The sequence below is a fragment of the Schistocerca cancellata genome, chromosome 6 (assembly GCF_023864275.1).
Source record: "Schistocerca cancellata isolate TAMUIC-IGC-003103 chromosome 6, iqSchCanc2.1, whole genome shotgun sequence".
In the NCBI taxonomy this organism is placed as follows: Eukaryota; Metazoa; Arthropoda; class Insecta; order Orthoptera; family Acrididae; genus Schistocerca; species Schistocerca cancellata.
Genome location: NC_064631.1, coordinates 567,372,751 through 567,393,321, shown reverse-complemented (window position 1 = coordinate 567,393,321; position 20,571 = coordinate 567,372,751).

Below are 20,571 nucleotides of genomic sequence, written 5' to 3'. Positions count from 1 at the left end.
TGTACGTCATTTCAATATAGAAGGACGAAGGGAGAAATCCTTGAAAAAATCTTAACGAGTGAACAAGTAAGTGTCGTACTTGACAAGAGATCCACCTCACAGATGAAACTATCAACCGACACAAAATAATGGGTTTCACCAATGTGAGCTACATTGGCCACGACAAGCATGGTATGGCCACCCTAGTGAAGAACGATATTTTAAGGAATGTAGATACAATAATGGCACCTGTGGAACACGCGGGAGGCATAAAACTGGGAGAAATAACACTGTATAATGTCTATATACATCCATCACAGAAATGGTCCATGGGTGTCTTGCCCAAGGCTAACCACTCAGCAGTTTATGCTGGCGATTTTAACTCCAAACATACCAGATGGGGCTACCTGAGATCCACAGATGAAGGTATTGGACTAAATGACTGGACAGACAACCAAGACCTGCACCTACTGCTCGACTCTAAGGACAAAGTAACCTTCAAATCAAAGGCACATGTGAAGCAACAGGCGTAACTGTGCAAACAACAAGAAGGGTCCTTGAAGCTTTTCCACGGAGCTAGCACAAACGAGTAATAGGAGAGATTGGACTGTCAATCCCAGTCTTAATAAGCCCTCCAATCCCCCGCTGGGACCTCAGAAAAGCTGACCGGAATAAATATCAATCCTATGTCAAGACGATAAATCGGATACCGCCGAAAGAGATTCACAAACCTGGTACACAAAGCAGCCTTAAATGCTATTCCACGAGGGTCAAGGAATGAATACACCCCCCTGCTGGACGAAAGAGTGCGAAACGCTAATGGAGGAATTTGAGGGGAGTGGGGACACCGAGACTGGGGACCGACTGGTAAACGGTATGAAGAGGAACGAAGGAGCAGATGGAAAGAGGCAATGGAAAATCTAGATTTCACTCATTCTAGCAGAAAGAGCTGGGGTCTTGAGGAAATTAGGCGGTGCTACAATACGTCAGAGGCCGTCTCTCAGCACAAGAGATTTCAGCTGACATGAAACATGCGTCCAAAACCCAACAAAAGGCATGTGAAAAGAAAGAGTTTTCCAGAAACCTGAACAATTTATTAGTTAATAATCCAACCAACGTGGACATTGTGAAAGAAGTGGAGACAGAAGAGATTACCCAGGCTCTGAAGTTAATGAAGAAAGGAAAATCACCAGACCTGAAGAGATCCTACCATAATTCTTGAGGAACTGGGAACTCGAGGAAGAAGGTGGCTCGTCAAACTTTGTACGGAATGTATCAGTATGGGTGCTCTCCCCAAGATCCGCAAAGAAGCAAAAGTCATCGATGTGCTGAAACCCAGAAAAACTGGAGATTACTCAAAAAGCTACAGACCTATATCCTTGCTGTGTACCTCCCATAAATTATTCGAGAGAATATTACTGACTAGATAAACTCCGTACATTGACGTCAACCTTCCACCATACCAAACCGGTTTTGAGCAAGCATAAATTGTTGCGATCATTCGCTGTCCCTTACAACCTACATAGAAAAAGGCTTCCAAAACAAGATGAAACCTGAATTGGTTCTCACAGATCTTACATCAGCTTACGATACAGTGTTGATTGAAGAGCTATTGTTCAAGCTAACTAGATCATAAAATGCAAAAAGACGTACACTACTACTCAAGAACATGTTAACAGGCAGGAAAATCGAAGTCTCACTTCATGGCACGTTGTTGCGCGAACACCTTCTGAATAATGGTCTGCCACAGGGCTCGGCAGTAGCACCCGCTCTCTTCAGTCTGTATATAGCTGAAATGCCAGAAATCAAATCACGTAAATTTGCATATGCTGACGACCTGGCCATTGCGTATCAAAGTAAAAATTTCAACGATCTCGACGAAGCAGTGAATGAAGACCTGGAAGTCCTGAACACACATTACTCCAAGTGGCATCTACACCCAAACCCCAACAGAACAACCGTAACAATAGAGAAGCACATAGAAAATTACAGCTTTCTACGAATGGACAGCAGGTCAGACACGAGAATAAGCCTAAGTACTTGGGTGCGAAACTAGATCGCACTCTAACATACAACGCATACCTAGAAGACACAAAACAGAAAATAAAATCCCGCAATGGTATCCTTTCGAAACTGGCTGGAACGACATGGGGATGTAGGGCGAGCACTTTGAGGGTAACAGCACTAGCTCTCGTCTACAGCGTAGCTGAATACTGCTCATCCGTCTTGATGAGAAGTGCACACGTAGCTAAAGTGGACGTCCAGCTGAGGGAGACAATGCGAATAATCTATGGAACACTCAGGGCCACCTCCTGTTCCTGTCGCCCTGTCCTAGCCAACATAGAGCTCCCTGAAATCAGGCGATCACAGCTAGCCCTAAGAACATACCAAAAAATCCTAGACAACCCAGACTTCCCTATCCACAAAGATCAAACAGCTACAAACAGGCTTAAATCCAGGACAGCTTTCTGGAAACTCGGCGAAGAGCTTCAAGGCTTCAACTCAAAAACAACCTGGTAGGAACTATGGGCTGCAGGTGCACACAAGAACTTCCGTTTGGTGGACGACCCCAACAAGAAGACTAAAGGACTCAACTTCCCAAAGAAACTGTGAATAACTTTGAACCGCCTAAGAACAGGTGTCGGCAGATGCAAGCAACTAATGAAAAAAATGGGGCCTGTGAGACAGGCCTGAATGTGATTGTGGAGAAATCCAAACAATGGACCATTTACTCGTGTGTGAAGGGTACGGATATGAAGGTGATTTGAAAGACATACACTGGCTCCGTGACCTGGCCTTAAAGTGGCTCGAGAGTATTTGTAATGTTGTACAGTATTATAAGAGCACCTATAAAGAGCATTGTTACCATAGTTGTGTAAGTATATTGCAATTAATGTAAGAATGATTGCCTTTGCATATGCCTAACGAGTAAATAAAGAAACTTAAATATTTATTTAATCTGAGTTACTTAGATGAGCTATCATGTCAATTTTTGTTTGAAATTTATAAGTTATATTAATATAATAAAATTAATTTGGATTTTTAAAGTAAGCTGAAGGCTTCAGAATAACAAGCAGGTGTTACATTGTTCAGTGTTTTGTTTTCAGTAGTATAAACATCTGTATCAAACCGTAGCGATATATTCTGTTCTGTTAGCTGTCTATCAGAATCTCTGTTAGATTTATGTTTGTTGTTGAAAAGTGTTATTTGTGAAAGTTTCGTTTCGTACGAGTTACGAACAAAACAGAATCAAAAGTAATCTCTGGTTTAGCTTCGTTCCCTATGGATTTCAATACGTGCAATTACTGAAGTGGTACGATTTTACAACTGGGACTGATTGGTCTTAAAATACTAGACTGCTCTTACTACAATTGATGAGGGTCCGGAACAAAACCCGATATATCCACTTTTGCTGTATTCGCGTGTTGGAGCTGTAGGGGGGAGATACGGGAGTAATAATACATGCTGCCACAAAACAATTTTTAGCACAACGCGACATCAAGTGTTTTATGGTGTGTTTCTTCTTTTTGTAGCTTGTGGAGCCATTTAGAGATCACTATTTGTTACTTTCTGTATTAACAGCAAATGCGGATTTCTCGTCTTTTGTTCCGGCACTCCTCAGTTTTGAAGTCAGTCTCAATTCAACACCAGTTAAACAATCTACACGAAAAAGTTATCTTCCGATCACAGCGCAGAGCAGTCGGCTGACTGTCATTTATTTGAGAATTTCATCGACTACACTGCAGCAACCTCTGACTTTCAGCCTGTAATCTGACGTGAAACCTTAATTACGACGAATATGAGGTGTCAAGACATTTATTTTCAATTCTGAGTGTTTGAAATTAATTCTAATTAAAAACAAATAGTGTTTGTTCACCGGATTAGATTCAGCTTGCTTAATAACTAGGCTTATGAATAAACAGTTTACGATGTCAAGCTAGTTACGTTTGCCGTTACTGTTTCAAGAGATTTTAATGCGGTTTTTGATTCGTCCTCCCAGCTTTAATTAAAAAATAAACTGAACAATTTTTTCATTTTGCTGTGTATTGGATCAGTATATATGTAGCATAGTTAGTGTAAAAAAAGCGAGGGTTTTGTTGTAGACTGGCAGAGATTTTCCAACTGATAATAGTATATCTATGTGTACCTATACCGTATGGCGATTGACTTTACAAACTCACCACAAGACTATACAGAAACTCCAGACATTCGCAGAACCCGTTTATTCTGAATCTGGGGAACTACGACCACAACCATAGATGGAAACATAAAAGACCAAAAGACATACTTGCAAGGACATAACATCTATGGCCAAGCTTACGCAAACATAACGGCACAGGCGAGCCCCTGTTAATCAGACGCATTTACTGGATATCCAGCTGAAATACACTGCCGAATAACTGGCACAATACATGGAAGCCGTACCGTACACTGCATGCAAACAAGCTCCACACATCCCCCACACAGTGAGATGATCTATGGCCGATCTCCCACTACTGTATAACGATATTGACTGTTCCAGGAAAGTAGCAGCCGCAGCAACTGGGACACATCGCCATCGCCTGTCACGGTAATGATGCATGATACCTATACTAACAAATCCAACCTTGCATGAACTATCGCAGCTAGTAAGCCACTACTGCTCTTACTACCCATCCCACTGTCGCAGAGGTTTTTTTCCCACGGCACGAGCCATGGCACTTTTTTCCCTCTGCTCTTCAAATCGCTACCATCACTCGCGTTTCGTCCACTATCTATCACCTGATGGACCGTGTTAATGCGTAGCCTTACCCAGACGCACGGACAACATCACAGCCCAGCATCCTGTGATCCACCCACTAGATAACTAACATGTTTACGGAGGTGACAGTAGAACTTTTGGTTTGGTCACCACGTTGGTGCGGGCGTGGAGGGGCCCCATCTCTGGTGACCCAATAACTGTGAATAGCGAGACTATTTAGGGCATGGTTAAGACACACAAGAGTGCGATAGGTAAGACAGCTGAAATGGGTACAGTTAGAAGTACTACTGACAATAATGAGACATAAATGGGACATATTCACTCATTGTGTCTGGGGTCATTCTGGAGGAGACAGATGTACAGCTAAGATCTTACGAGATTTTTATTATCTTAACCTGAGGAGACAGGTAATGAACATCTTAAAAACATGCATCGTATGCCAAAAGGCTACGCATTTAAATAAAAAGTAGTAAGATACAATTCCATCCGAGTATACCGAAAAGGCCTTTTCAACTGTTATCCTGTGATGTAACTGTTCCATTGCCTACAACAATGGGCAGTGTTAAATACACTGTAGTCTGGTAGGATTTATTTAGCAAATATCTTAAGCTATATCCTATTAAAACTGCTACAGTTACTTCTGTTATTAGACATTAGTCAGGGTTTATATTTTTACAGTCGGAAAACTTAATTCGACTACATTCCATTATCCTCGTTTTGCTTTTGTTGATGTTCATCTAATATCCTCCCTTCAAGACACTATCTATTCCGTTCAACTGCTCTTCCAAGTCCTTTGCTGTCTCTGACAGAACAACAATGTCATCGGCGAACCTCAAAGTTTTTATTACTTCTCCATGGATTTTAATATCTACTCCGAATTTTTCTCTTGTTTCCTTCACTGCTTGCTCAATATACAGATTGAATAACATCGGGGAGAGGCTACAACCCTGTCTCAGTCCCTTCCCAACCACTGCTTCCCTTTCATGCCCCTCAACTCTGATAACTGCCATTTTGTTTCTATACTTATTGTAAATAGCTTTTCGCTCCCTATATTTTACCCCTGCCACCTTCAGAATCTGAAAGAGAGTATTCCATTCAACATTGACAAAAGCTTTCTCTAAGTGTACAAATGCTAGAAACGTAGGTTTGCCTTTCCTTAATCTAGCTTCTAAGATAAGCCGTAGGGTCAGTATTGCTCACGTGTTCCAATATTTCTACGGAATCCAAACTGATCTTCCCCTAGGTCGGCTTCTACTAGTTTTTCCATTCGTGTGTAAAGAATTCGCGTTAGTATTTTGCAGCCGTGACTTATTAAACTGATAGTTCGGTAATTTTCACATCTGTCAACACCTGCTTTCTTTGGGATTGGAATTATTAAAATCTTCTTGAAGTCTGAGGGTATTTCGACTGTTTCATACATCTTGCACACCAGATGGTAGAGTTTTGTCAGGACTGGCTCTCCCAAATCCGTCAGTAATTCTAATGGAATGTTGTCTACACCCGGGGCCTTGTTTCGGCTCAGGTCTTTCAGTGCTCTGTCAAACTCTTCATACAGTATCATATCTCCCATTTCATCTTCATCTACATCCTCTTCCATTTCCATAATATTGTCCTCAAGTACATCGCCCTTGTATAGACCCTCTGTATACTCCTTCCACCTTTCTGCTTGCCCTTGTTTGCTTAGAATTGGGTTTCCATCTGAGCTCTTAATATTCATACAAGTGGTTCTCTTTTCTGCAAAGGTCTCTTTAACTTTCCTGTAGGCAGTATCTATCTTACCCCTAGTGAGAAGCCTCTACAGCCTTACATTTATCCTCTAGTCATCCCTGCTTAGCCATTTTGCACTTCCTGTCGATCTCATTTTTGAGAGGTTTGTATTCCTTTTTGCCTGCCTCATGTACTGCATTTTTATATTTTCTCCTTTCATCAACTAAATTCAATATTTCTTCTGTTACCCAAGGATTTCTACTAGCTCTCGTCTTTTTACCTACTTGATCCTCTGCTGCCTTCACCACTTCATCCCTCAAAGCTACCCATTGCTTCTTCTACTGTATTTCTTTCCCCCATTCCTACCATTTGTTCCCATACGCTCTCCCTGAAACTCTGTACAACCTCTGGTTTAGTCAGTTTATCCAGGTCCCATCTCCTTAAATTCCCACCTTTTTGCATTTTGTTCAGTTTTGATCTACAGTTCATAACCAATAGGTTGTGGTCAGAGTCCACATCTGCCCCTGGAAATGTCTTACAATTTAAAACCTGGTTCCTAAATCTTTGTCATACCATTATATAATATATCTGAAATCTGTCAGTATCTCCAGGCTTCTTCCATGTATACAACCTTCTTTTATGATTCTTGAACCAAGTGTTAGCTACCAGGCGGCTTCCTCTTTCATTTCTTAGCCCCAATCCATATTCACCTACGTTTCCTTCTCTCCCTTTTCCTACTACCGAATTCCAGTCACCCATGACTATTAAATTTTCGTCTCCCTTCACTATCTGAATAATTTCTTTTATTTCGTTATACATTTCTTCAATTTCTTCGTCATCTGCAGAGCTAGTTTGCATATAAACTTGTACTACTGTAGTATGCGTGGGCTTTGTGTATCTTGGACACATTAATGCGTTCACTATGCTGTTTGTAGTAGCTTACCCGCATTCCTATTTTTTTATTCATTATTAAACCTACTCCAGCATTACCCCTATTTGACTTTGTATTTATAACCCTGTATTCGCCTGACCAAAAGTCTTGTTCCTCCTGCCACCGAACTTCACTAATTCCTACTATGTCTAACTTTAACCTATCCATTTCCCTTTTTAAATTTTCTAACCTACCTACCCGATTAAGGGATCTGACATTCCACGCTCCGATCCGTAGAACGCCAGTTTTCTTTCTCCTGATAACGGCGTCCACTTGAGTAGTCCCCGCCCGGAGATCCGAATGGGGGACTATTTTACCTCCGGAATATTTTACCCAAGAGGACGCCATCATCATTAACCATACAGTAAAGCTGCATGCCCTCGGGAAAAATTACGGCTATAATTTCCCCTTCCTTTCAACCGTTCGCAGTACCAGCACAGCAAGGCTGTTTTCGTTAGTGTTACAAGGCCAGATCAATCAATCATCCAGACTGTTGCCCCTGCAACTACGGAAAAGGCTGCTGCCCCTCTTCAGGAACCACGCGTTTGTTTGGCCTCTCAACAGATACCCCTCCGTTGTGGTTGCACCTACAGTACGGCTATCTGTATCGCTGAGGCACGCAAGCCTCCCCACCAACGGCAAGGTCCATGGTTCATGCAATATTATCTGCTAATGCTTCATATTTCATTGCAAATAAATGGAAAGACAGACTGTCAGAGAATAACATCATACACATTTTAATAAGTCGATTCCATCCAGAATTGAGCCCAGTTGAGAGAGTGTTTAAGGAGTGTAATTGATTATGTCATATGTTCCCAGGCAAAATATAAATGATAGACAATGTGTCTGTATTCGAAAATGTTTTCAATAACCTACCGCGTTTATCTATCTATCATACGCCTTAGGAACTGATGCTTAATGAACCTGAAAATAACGAGTGAATTAATCCCGTACCTGTAGCTCCTGAAGCGCAACAAGCAAAGAAGACACTATCCAGCTATTAATAGAGGACTTAAAATCTGCTACTCTAAAAAGAAAGACAAAATACGATATTAAACTGGGTAACCTTATAGTATATAGTGATGGCTATAAAAAAGGTGAAGGCTTAATTTTTTGTGTATAATAAATATGTGTGTTTGTCTTTTTGAACATGTTTTGTTAGATGTAAGTTTGGTTCTGTTAGATGCAAGGTAATGTTTCAATTTTGTCATGTTCCACCGTGAGTTAAGCTTATCGTCTAGCAATTTGTTATTCTCACAGTCGAAAAACTGGATTCGTATTATTTAACGAAAGGGCTGCAACATGTAGTGTGAATGATCAAATTTAATAAGTTATACATGCAAGATAGTGGACGTATTCCAGTTGTGCAAGTGGGGAAACTAAAATCAGTACTATTCTCACCTGCTTCAAAGCTATCAGCACATTATTAAAAGTCCAAGATGGCGTAATTACGCAAATCGTGCTTTACATTCATTTCTCCTTTCCAATCTGTCACAGTGTCGTATTTAAATGACGAGTAACGTGGTGCCAGATGTATAGTATAAATATTTTCAATGGTTGCGATAGCAATTGCTCCAGCTTGTGGCTCCTCCTTTTTGTAGTTTTTCGTGGGTGTTAAGTTTTAAGTTGGCGGTTGAAGATGTCTTCGATCTCCAGGATCGTGTTCAGTTTATTTCTATTTAAAGCTGGGAGGGTGAGATACAAACAACATTAAAATCTCTTGTTACGAGAATAGTGGACCTAACCTAGCTTCACGTCGCCGTAACCTGTTTGTTCACAAGCCCTAATATTAAGCAAGCTGAGTCTAATTCGGTAAAGAAACACTATTGGGCTTTAATTAGATTTAATTTCCAACACTCAAAATTGAAAATAAATGTCTTGACACATTATTTTGGTCGTAATTAAGGTTTCACGTCAGATTACAGGCTGAAAGTCAGAGAAGTTGCTGCAATGTAATCGATGAAATTCTTCAAATAAATGACAGTCAGCTGACCGCTCTGTGCTAAGATCGGAAGTTAACTTTTTCATGAAAATTCTTTAATTGCTATTAAATTGAGACTGACTTCAAAATTACAGTAAGAGCAGTCTAGTATTTTTAAACCAATCAGCCTCAGATGTAAAATAGTACCACTTCAGTAATTGCACATATTAAGATAAATAAATAACGAAGCTGAACGAGAGATTACTTTTGATTCTGTTTTGTTCGTAACTCGTACGAAACGAAATTTTCACAAATAACATTTTTCAACAACAAACATAAATGTAACAGAGATTCTAACTGAGAGAGAGCTAACAGAACAGAAGATATCGCTAAGGTTTAATACAGATGTTTATACTACTGAAAAAGAAAACACTTAACAATGTAACACCTACTTGTTATTTTGAAGCCTTTAGCTTCCTAGGAAAATCTAAACTACTTTAATTATATTAATAAACTTAAAACTTTCAAACAAAAAGTGAAATAACAGCTCATCTAAGTAACTCAATTTAAATAAAAATAAATATATCAATTACTATACTACGAGAGAGTGGTTTCAACAGCCGGCCTTGAACTAAGTGCTGTGAATTACAGTAGCACACTTAGTTCAATAGAGGCACCAAAAAAAAAATGAATTTCGCTAAGCTCTCTAAACTTTATGGGCCTAACAATTCAGCTCGTTGAAAATATTTGAAATTATAACCACAGATAAACTTAAATAATTAATGCCAGTAATTATTTTTTTAAAGAAAGTTAAATAAATATTTTAGTGAAGAACGTAACAGGATTGCTCGTTTATTACAAGGAATTATTCGTTTAGTAATTTAAAGTAATTTCTCTAACTAATTGTGTGAGCCTAACGTAATTGCTCAGTTAAAATAATAAAAAAGAATGTACATCATTTCTTTTGACAAACTTTGTTTTGTTGTCTTCATGATGATCTACTGTAGCTGTCGTCTTGAAAATCTCTTAATGGCCAGATGGCACGACCTACCAGGCCTGTGGCTGGCGGGTTGAGAAACCGAAACTTAGCAGGACCTTTTCTTGAGGTTTGGTGGCCAGATGGAATGACCTACTAGATTTGTGGCTGGCAGGTTGAAAAACACGAAACTTACTTGGACCACTTCTCGAGGTTTGCCATGGAACAATATAAAGAACATATATAAGATACTTATTGACAGAATGTTCCTGGAAACACAAAGAAAATGTTCATTCCTCTGTATTCCATATGAGCGCTTTTCACTGTTATGGTTTGCCAAATTCATGTTTATATGACAATTGTCATGCATCATGAATTTATTTAATTTTTGAATGTCACTTACTGACTATTCAGAGACATTGTATCACTGTAATTACAGTTCATATACTTCTGTCAATAGAATAGCCCAATATTGTCGCTTACACAGATATTGTGGATATTTTCTCCCTTCAAGCATTAGCTACAGTTCGTTACATAGTCCAGATTTCCTTGACGTGACATCGATTAAACATCAGTGGGTACTTTTGACATCATATGGTCGATACACATTCGTAATTACAGTATTATAAGTATTTAATGAGAGCTTAGCAGTTCCTGAAAACTGCGGCTGGCCTTTGCCTCAACCACGTGGTAACCACTAGCCTCGGTCTTTAGAAAAAAAAAATATTCATGTTGAAATCGCGAGATGGTAAAATATACCTTTTTTATATGAGACGATTTCAACTTTATGTAATTGCGTTAGTTTACAGGATTTTCTGTCTCCTAAAAAAAATAACTACATACGTGAATTTCGCGTTAATCTACGAGTGGCTTTACATGTGGACATTGGATAGTAACCTAATAACACTATAATTACTAACTAATTGAAAGAACAACATAAAAACCAAAATTCCAATTCTATCGCTAATTGAAACTTACCTATTCAGAATATTTAATACATCTCAGTTCATTGTGCATTTTGAAGCATTTTCGTTATGATTTGGTAAGAATGTTCTTTAATTGCGAGACTAATGACTAATTTAAATCCTCAAATTGTCATGATTGGTAATAATGAAGTATTCTAAATATCATGTAATCCTGCATGTATTATTAATTTAAATTTAATTAATTTATTTAGTGTATTGATTGGATAATTGATTAATTTTATTGCTTGATTGTGCCATGAATTCAAGGTCCCTGATGACGTCATGCGATCTTCATGATCCTGTGATGATCATATGAAGACGTGGAAGGTCACTGACCGCATGCAAGGTCAAGGTGTAACAATAGTGGCTGGTGTCGCCATAGCGTTATTACTTCAGTTTATATCAGCAATGACGTCGCAGTATCACAGCAGCGAAGTATGCTTAGTACCGTTCTGCCTTGGGTTTTGTTAATAATATTAATAAGAGACTACCACAGCTGTACTGACACACATTTATTACGTCAGCCCGGTTCCGTTCAAAACAACATTAGGTTACGCTGCAAACGGTCTTCATAAGAATTATTCATAGAGTCGTGCCAATATCGTGAGTTACGAAGTCGTTATCTTACGTAACGTTAAACGGGGAACTCTGGAACCACCTGACAGAAATACCAGGAGCAGAAAGTCGATCGTTCATAGCGAGTAACGCGGTAAGTGCATCGATAATAGTTTATGTCCGTAACATTAATTTTTCTAACTTTATTTTATTGCAGGTTTATCCTGAATTGACATTTAATCAGAAAATGATGAGGGTTATGTTCAGAGTCGAAAACATGTAAGGATGACAATTCGTAGTTTTTCATTCAACCAGCGACCGTAGACACCTGGAATTGTTGCCTGTGTTGCTTGTGACGGGGCTGTAAGATTCGCGGCAAAGCGAGCCCTCGAGTGTGAGCATAGGCTGGCTGACAGTAGCGAGAGAGAAATTACATCATACATTACGTGGATGGAACCTGTAACCCAGACAGGGAAGATTCCCAAGCGCTGTCGCGCAAAACTACTCCCTAGCATCTTATCTCAGCAGGAATCTGCGTTGTTTCTCGTTGTAAGCTTTTTTATTCTGGGTAACGTCTTCTGAAGACGCTGAGAAAAAGCGCTGAATGTTTTCCAGCTACAGAAGAAGCAGTAACTTTATCGGATAAACGACTTCCTAGAGGCTGTTTTATGATCTCGGACAGGGAAAAGAAAATTTGCTACGTTTTCCCCCTGCAGTAGTTTCTGAATATTAAGAGAGCTGTAATTTGTTTTTCCTATGTGGAGTAACTGAGCACGAAAGTAATTGGGTTTCAAATCATAAAATGGTGAGAGTGTGAACGCAGTATAACATAACAATTGTTAAGAAACAGGTGTCACAAAACCCAGTCTGTGATAAAAGAAAACAGCTAGACCATGTAACAATAATCAGAAAGTAATAAAAACAAAAAATAAGCATCAGAGTTATAATGTTTGCAAACATAGAACCAGACTACTACAGCTATAAAATTTGTAACCTCGAAAACAAATCAAACAGCTTATTGTAACTGGCAAACTGTAAATTACTGACAATGTTTCGAAGATTTACGCAGTTGTCCGGAACCTGAATCAAAATTTATCGTTAGTCGAAATTTTACTCAGAATAACGACGTGGCAGCCCAAAATTTAAAAGAAATTTTTAAAAAGCGATAAGCTCATTGAAAAACGGAAAACAGCTGGTGATCATGGAGTTGAGACAAAGTTAAGGAAAGCCCTAGATTATGACATTGTTCTTCAATTTAAAAATATCGCATATAAAATTTGGGAGGAAGAAGATATTTTAAAGGGCTGAAAAAACAGCCATCACACACCCTCCACACAAGGAAAGACCTACAAATGGTCGAAATAATTGTAAAGACTTATCACCTTACTCAGTAACAATTTTTTTATCAAAAGCACGATTCAGTCGTGCAGAACCCCAAGTACACCTGCAGGTTGATCTCGGGAAAACAGATAATGCAGTAAATAGATCTGGAACCTCAGAACTGTCTCGCAAGTGAGACTACTGAGAAACAGACATACATGATTTGCATTTATGGATTTCAAGACAGCCTAGGATTCCATCAAGACAGCCTATGATTCCATCAAGACAGCCTATGATTCCATCAAGACAGCCTATGATTCCATCAAGACAGCCTATGATTCCATCAAGACAGCCTATGATTCCATCAAGACAGCCTATGATTCCATCAAGACAGCCTATGATTCCATCAAGACAGCCTATGATTCCATCAAGACAGCCTATGATTCCATCAAGACAGCCTATGATTCCATCAAGACAGCCTATGATTCCATCAAGACAGCCTATGATTTCACTGACGAAAATGTTTTATGAATAATATAGAACAATTTGGTTCAAATCCAAAAGCTACAAATATTATCCAAGACACATTAAGAAGTACTTCTTGTAAACTCAGAAATGTCTCCATGAAGTTTGGTATAATACCAGGAGACAAACAGGCGGATGGAGTGTGAGATATCACAAAAGTAGTGCCAAGAGGAGTCTTGGGCAGCGAGGGAGTGGGCGGTGAGCACATTTTGGATTCACACACTGTTTGGGGACGGTGCTCCTTCTAAGCTGAATGCGTTGGAGTCTGGCCAGAAGAGAAAGCAACAGTTACGCACTGTTTATTTTGTAAAAGCCGTACCATGGTCAGACGTCTCTAAGGTACGCCGCGTGTCTCAAAACGCTCCGCAAAAGTGAACATCGTTCTCTTTCTTATGGCTGAAGAGGTCACGGGCGTCAGAAGCGCTTTGAGCTAAACTAATTTTACGAGGTGCATTCAAGTTCTAAGGCCTCCGATTTTTTTCTAATTAACTACTCACCCGAAATCGATGAAACTGGCGTTACGTCTCGACGTAATCGCCCTGCAGACGTACACATTTTTCACAACGCTGACGCCATGATTCCATGGCAGTGGCGAAGGCTTCTTTAGGAGTCTGTTTTGACCACTGGAAAATCGCTGAGGCAATAGCAGCACGGCTGGAGAATGTGCGGCCACGGAGAGTGCCTTTCATTGTTGGAAAAAGCCAAGTCACTAGGGGCCAGGTCAGGTGAGTAGGGAGCACGAGGAATCACTTCAAAGTTGTTATCACGAAGAAAGTGTTGCGTAACGATAGCTCGATGTGCAGGTGCGTTGTCTTGATGAAACAGCACGTTTTTGTTGCAGTGCAGGAAGGAATTTGTTCTTCAAAACATTATCGTAGGATGCACTTGTTACCGTAGTGCCCTTTGGAACGCAATGGGTAAGGATTACGCCCTCGCTGTCCCAGAACATGGACACCATCATGTATTCAGCACTGGCGGTTACCCGAAATTTTTTTGGTGGCGGTGAATCTGTGTGCTTCCATTGAGCTGACTGGCGCTTTGTTTCTGGATTGAAAAATGGTATCCACGTCTCATCCATTTTCACAATCGACGAAAAGAAAGTCCCATTCATGCTGTCGTTGCGCGTCAACATTGCTTGGTAACATGCCACATGGGCAGCCATGTGGTCGTCTGTCAGCATTCGTGGCACCCACCTGGATGACACTTTTCGCATTTTCAGGTCGTCATGCAGGATTGTGTGCACAGAACCCACAGAAATGCCAAATCTGGAGGCGATCTGTTCAACAGTCATTCGGCGATCCCCCAAAACAATTCTCTCCACTTTCTCGATCATGTCATCAGACTGGCTTGTGCGAACCCGAGGTTGTTTCCGTTTGTTGTCACACGATGTTCTGCCTTCATTAAACTGTCACACCCACGAACGCAGTTTCGACACATCCATAACTCCATCACCACATGTCTCCTTTAACTGTCGATGAATTTCAATTGGTTTCACACCACGCAAATTCAGAAAACGAATGATTGCACGCTGTTCAAGTAAGGAAAACGTCGCCATTTTAAGTATTTAAAACAGTTCTCATTCTCGCCGCTGGCTGTAAAATTCCATCTGCCGTACGGTGCTGCCATCTCTGGGACATATTGACAATGAACGCGGCCTCATTTTAAAACAATGCGCATGTTTCCATCTCTTTCCAGTCCGGAGAAAAAAAAAATCTGAGGCCTTAGAACTTGAATGCACCTCATAGTGTTATTCACTTCATGCACTGTAAAGAACACTCTAACAACAATGGGAAGTACTAATCAAATGCAGTACAAACGGCCATTGTATTTTGTCTTAGGCAGGCGCTTGTCACGCGCTTTCTAACTCTAGGGATTGAGAAAGTGGCAGGCACTATTAGTTGCCAGCCGTTTACCTTCGGACTAAACGGGCCAGCAGTTCTTAGACGCTGCAAGGTGGAGAGGTGCTTTTTCAATGGGATATTGCCTCCTGATACGCACTTGTACGAGTCCTCCCCTCATGTATTAGTTATCTGGGCTATTGGCTGGGTATTTGTTAAATGTCACCGAAGTGACAGGCTGCAGAGAGTTTGCCTATCTTGCATCGCCTTCGAAAGATCCATTGTGTATATTGTTGGCTCTGGTCGAGACCGATTCCCACGTATGGCTGAGAAACTCTTAAATCAACTATGTCAACAATTCAAAACATGTGTGGCAGTTTCTATCAATTAAACGTCGACAGAATTTATTTACGGAATTCTATGACAAAATTGAAAGTTAAATTTAATTAGAACACAGCGAGTAGGTCTGGTAGAACATTATAAAATTTCATAAAGGGAACTGTTTTGCGGAAGTGTGTATTTGGTCTCTATATAAAATCAGACAAAATTTCATGTAAAATCCAATCACACACTCAAGTTCCCCTCGAAAGAAAGAAATGTATTTTGCAAAATGTTGTCTCGACTTGCAACTGTCATCTTTTGTTTTCATCTGCGCCCCGCAGAATGTAATTAGAGAGTGGAGAAAATCCGCCACGAAACGCATCGAACTGGGAAACTACGCAGATAACATCTATGTGGACTACCTGACTTTCACAGATGACCTTGCCATGATAAGAGGATTGTAAAACTAATATCTACATCACCTATACTTATCTCATTAATTTCTTTGTCTGATTATGTTTAATGGGGCATCTGTACAACCATGACCTTTGATGCAACATATATGTAAATGTTTTACTAATTATTTATGTCTTTATAATTATTGTATGTTTGTAATTTTAAAAGTAATGTTCCGCAGAAGTCTTGCAATGTTAGAACTGTACTTGTAGCACGGGTTCATGCATAGGGCAGTTAGGGTTGCAGCCATGCGAAATCTGGAGGAAAGTCCCCCTGCTACGAAAGCTTCTTTAAGGAAACAAAAGAGCTGTATTTGGCAATGTAACTGAAAGGCTCTTTTAGTTGCTCGCTAACATCCAAAGTGTTCGCATCTTGTTTGCTGAATGATGCAGGTAGATCAGCAAGATTATTTAATGTAGCATCGGACGGGGTAGAATTTGGGCTCATTATTCATGGCATATAGTGATTGGCCCTGTACTACGAAAATCCGACGTTAAGAACAGAATTCTCACAGCTTGTTATAAATCAAGAGCTATGGATATTTTTGTGGCCTTTTTGAATAGCCACAAAAGATCACCACAGCAAACACTTCTATCTCAAACAACACCGTGACTATTGTAAAACCGCATATACCAGCTATTTGGTTTCTTATTCAAATAACAATGTTTTTTCCTTAAACTTTGTGTTGAAGGCCCATATTTTATCCTTAGTCGTTACCTAGAAAGGGTCATCTTCCATGTGCTGTGATATTCACTAGCATCCTATTTTACTGAACTGAAAAGTAATTGATTTCTACACTGGAGAGCCAAAGAAACTGGTGCAACTGTCTAATATCGTGTAGGGCCCCGGCAAGCACGCCCAAGTGCCGCAAGACGACGTGGCATGATTCGACTAATGTCTGAAACACTGCTGAAGGGAATTGACACCATGAATCCTGCAGGGCTGTCTATAAATCCGTGAGAGTCCGAGGGAGTGGAGATCTTTCCTGAACAGCACTTTGCAAGGCATCCCAGATATGCTCAATAATGTTCATGTCTGGCGAATTTGGTGGCCAGCGGAAGCGTTTAAACTCAGAAGAGTGTTCCTGGAGCCACTCTGTAACAGTTCTGGACGTGTGGTGTGTTGCAGTGTCCAGCTGGAACTGCCCATGTCGGTCGGAATGTACAATGGAGATGAATGGATGCAGATGATCAGATTGGATGCTTACGTACTTGTCACCTGTCATAGTCATATCTAGACGTACCATGGGTCCCATATCACTCCAACTGCACACGCCCCTACACCATTATAGAGCCTCCGCCAGCTTTAACAGTCCTTTGTTGACATGCAGGGTCAATGGATTCACGAGGTCGTCTCCATACTCGTGCACGTCCATCCGCTCGATACAATTTGAAACGAGACTCGTCCGACCAGGCAACATGTTCCCAGTCATCAACAGTCCAATTCCGTGTAGACGGGCCCAGGTGAGGCGTAAAGCTTTGTGTCGTGCAGTCAGCAAGGGTACACCAGTGGCCCTTCGCCTCCGAAAGCCCATATCGATGATGTTTCATTGAATGGTTCGTACACTGACACTTGCTGATGGCCCAGCATTAAAGTCTTTAGGAATTTGCAGAAGGGTTGCACTTCTGTCACGTTGAACGATTCTCTTCAGTCGTCGTCGGCCCTGTTCTTGCAGGTTCTTTTTCCGGCCGCAGCGATGTCGGAGATTTGAGGTTTTACCGGATTCGTGATATTCACGGCACACTCGTGAAATAGTGGAACGGAAAATCTCCACTTAGTCGCTACCTCGGCGATCTGTGTCACATTGCTCTTGCGCCGACTATAACACCACGTTCTAACTCAAATCTTGATAAGCTGCCATTGTAGCAGAAGTAAATGATATAACAACTGCGCCAGACAATTGTTTTATATAGGCGTTGCCGACAGCAGCGCCGTATACTGCCTGTTTTCATATCTCTGTATTTGAACACGCATGCCTTTACCAGTTTTTTTGGTGCTTCAGTGTGTAACAGTACTTAATAACTTCTGTGGATTAGTAGGTTTCTTTACCATTGAGTAAGCTTTATTTCTAATGTACCTCCACGTGTACTCCACGTGTCTTTCACAGAAGGATAGTTAAGGTTTCACTATAGTATAATTGTCACAAAAAGTACTAAAGTGCTTTGCTTAAATGTCGTTCTTATTGAAATATCAGTATAGTATTAAAATTACCAGCTTAAAACTGTGATCAGAGTTGTAACTCTAGTAAAGTTGAAGGGCCAGCTTAAGGAATAATTAATGTACATATTTGTAATAACATGTATATTTCAAGTGTTTGCAGTTAAGTGTTTTTTCATACTGTGTCGCAAGAAAAAAGTTAGCCTTGGTCTTCGTCACTGATACAATATTTTCCGGGCCCACCATGCTAGCTGTCAGCCAGCGTTGCTTCCATTTTAGAATAATAGTACAAACGAAATGCAACTATCAATTTTGTAACATCTGTGTGCGCTATAGTAGGTAACTGGCTACCACTATTCAAATTACTACAGATTCAGGGACGACATATGTGTGTGTGTGTGTGTGTGTGTGTGTGTGTGTGTGTGTGTGTGTGTGTGTGTGTGTGTGTGTTCTGTGTAGCATACAGAAGTCAATACACCCTGTTAAAAGAAATATTAATCGGAATAAATAACATATTTGGATACCATTACAATGACAGTATTTCGTGATAATTAAACTGGTAAAAGACACTCATGTCCAAGTTAGCAGTATTCCTCTATCTGTGATCAATTTGCTATAACGGTAATTAGTTTTCCTTCTGTAATTGACAGACAATGTTATTGGGAGACAATTGTTGCCAAAACGTTTAATATTATTTCTGTGTTGTTCATGTCAAACCACTGGTACATTTCTTGCTAAAGTATGCTACTTTCTCTTATCCTACAAACAAAAACATTATTTCAAATAAAGTTAAATAACTGCCAATAATTAACTTTTTTATGAACAGTGCTACTATATGATAAAACGTTGCCTAATTAGGCGGCGACCGTTCCATTTTACGTAATTAAAGTTCACTTTATTACTAATGGAGTCCGCCCCTGGTAGCTGAGTGGTCAGCGCGATGGAATGTCATACCTAACGGCCCGGGTTCGACTCCCGACTGGGTCGGACATTTTCTCCGCTCAGGGACTGGGTGTTCTGTAGTCCTCATCATTTCATCGCCATCGGCACGCAAGTCGCCGAAGTGGCGCACCAGGCGAACGGTCTACTCGACGGGGAGTGCTAGCTACACGGCGTTTCCATTACTAATGGAACCTTGATTCGATTCCCATTTTTCTTGCATCTATTCCCTTTCAACAGAAATCTTTTGAAACATTAAACGTGCTGCAAGAATATGAATGAAACTAAGCGTAGCTGCTTGAGTAGGACTAAAAATAATAATGTGTGTATTAATGTTAACACTAATGATGTATACATATCCTGTAAAACAACTCGTCCCCACAAACAATTCTGATAAAAGGATCGTTCAGAAGATCTGTTGCAACATGTAATTAACGAACTAACTACCTAACTACATGAAAAGTAATCCCATACTTTAACCATTAGTACAGAGTCGCAGTCAAATCTAATTCCTTTCACAGGAGTAACATTATCGGTATACTGATAATTTACTAGCAGCTGGTATTATAAGTTACATCGAAAATGCTAAAATCCGCACAGAAAATCTTAAGAGAAAAATCTGTTAACAAAGTTCTTTTCCAAAGACAGAAATTACAACAAATGCTAAAATTTTTCACTGAAATTACTCATCAATCAAAACAAAACTAACAAACTCCGCTCACGCAAATATATAGATGAATAGCTAAGAATAAATAACAATGAGGACAGCCTAGACATAAGAGAAAGTAACGTAACACACTATTCCAGAACACCAGAAACCTATACAAGGAGGCGGCTTAATCGCGGGACAACAAAATTTAACATTATTATAGAGTAGTGAGATTTGAGGCTCTAATTGTGCCGAAAGACTAAAACTGTTGTGGAAAGCTGACTTAAAGTAATGAAAACAGAAAGACGACTGGTTAGAGGACAAGAGGAACAGAAACAGAGTACAACAGTCCACAACCCGACAAGGAAATATATGAACAGGGAAAGAACGTAGTGCACACTATGCACAAAGAAGTGTAATGGCATGGGCCTAGGCAAGAAGAGTTAACGCCATAAAGATGAACACTTGCAGCATTACACTGCCAAAGCAGTATGCCAGGTCACCCAGTGGGCGCTGATGTCAGCTTTCCAGTCAATGTCAGACCAGTTACCGGGATACTTCGACACACAGGATACGTTACATTTTCAGCGG